General features: G+C 40.2%; 1 protein-coding gene across 1 annotated transcript in view; it reads right to left on the bottom strand.

Annotated features, from left to right (window-relative positions):
- The window catches only part of Ctsq (cathepsin Q), a 5562-nt gene extending 5378 nt beyond the window's left edge, over positions 1 to 184 (bottom strand). Inside the window, exon 1 of the mRNA NM_139262.2 lies at positions 128 to 184. The gene's annotated coding sequence lies outside the window, so the exon portion shown is untranslated. The remainder of the gene's footprint in view (positions 1 to 127) is intronic.
- Between the last annotated feature and the right edge of the window lie 777 nt (positions 185 to 961).

Below are 961 nucleotides of genomic sequence, written 5' to 3'. Positions count from 1 at the left end.
TAGACGGAGTGCTGCTGATGCTTAGGTTATATTTTTCTTCTTTGTGATCTGCTTGATTCTCCAGGGAGTCTTTCAAATCTCCCCCCAAGATCAATTTCAGTTCTGCCATTCATAGGCAGGGTCTTACCTTTATGTAATGACCACTACTGCCTCAGATCACTTTGTAGATTCAACTCTTCAGAGGATGGTCAGATTCTATGATCTGGCCCAGCAACACCTCACACAAGTTATAAATCCCAAGTACCTATAGGGTTGGACCTGTCACTCAATCATACCCTACATTGATTGGCTGTCCTGGTGACTAGATTAAGCCTCTGGACATTGGAACTTCAGGCATCTTCTGAGATATAACCTGATTGTCCCTTTGTCATGGCTGTAGGCTATGTGTGTGGAGAGCAGGAAGCTGAATTTGTGAACCTTGTGAAAGAAAGGTAGATAGCTATCCTGCATGCTCTGGATCATATTATACTGGATATTTTTGTTTCCTTGATTTTGTTTCCTTTAAAAGGTATATGACTGGGGGCTGGGGATTTAGCTCAGTGGTAGAGCGCTTACCTAGGAAGCGCAAGGCCCTGGGTTCAGTCCCCAGCTCCAAAAAAAAAGAACCAAAAAAAAGGTATATGGCATTGTACCCTTGAAGTTTAGAATGCCATGTTTTACTTCTTATCTCTTGCTTTGACTTAGTCATTATATTCTATTTCATGTTTATTCTGAAACTATGGGTAGACAGTGTGAGAACACAGAGTCTGTGATGCTCTTTTTCTAGTTTCATGGAATCATATGGATGGATCTCATAAGAATCATTAGGAGACAGTGACACCCAAAAAGTAAATGATATTCAAGGCTGAGTCATAAGATAGAGAATATGAATGAATGTGAAGTGCGTGGCCTAATTAAATTCATTGACTTTTCTCTTGGAGAATGAATCAAATCATGACCTAGACATACAATCTAAACAGTC

Source organism: Rattus norvegicus, chromosome 17 (assembly GCF_021556685.1).
Source record: "Rattus norvegicus strain SHRSP/BbbUtx chromosome 17, alternate assembly SHRSP_T2T, whole genome shotgun sequence".
In the NCBI taxonomy this organism is placed as follows: Eukaryota; Metazoa; Chordata; class Mammalia; order Rodentia; family Muridae; genus Rattus; species Rattus norvegicus.
Note: the sequence above shows the minus strand (reverse complement) of the source record. Positions and strands in the feature narration are given on the sequence as shown.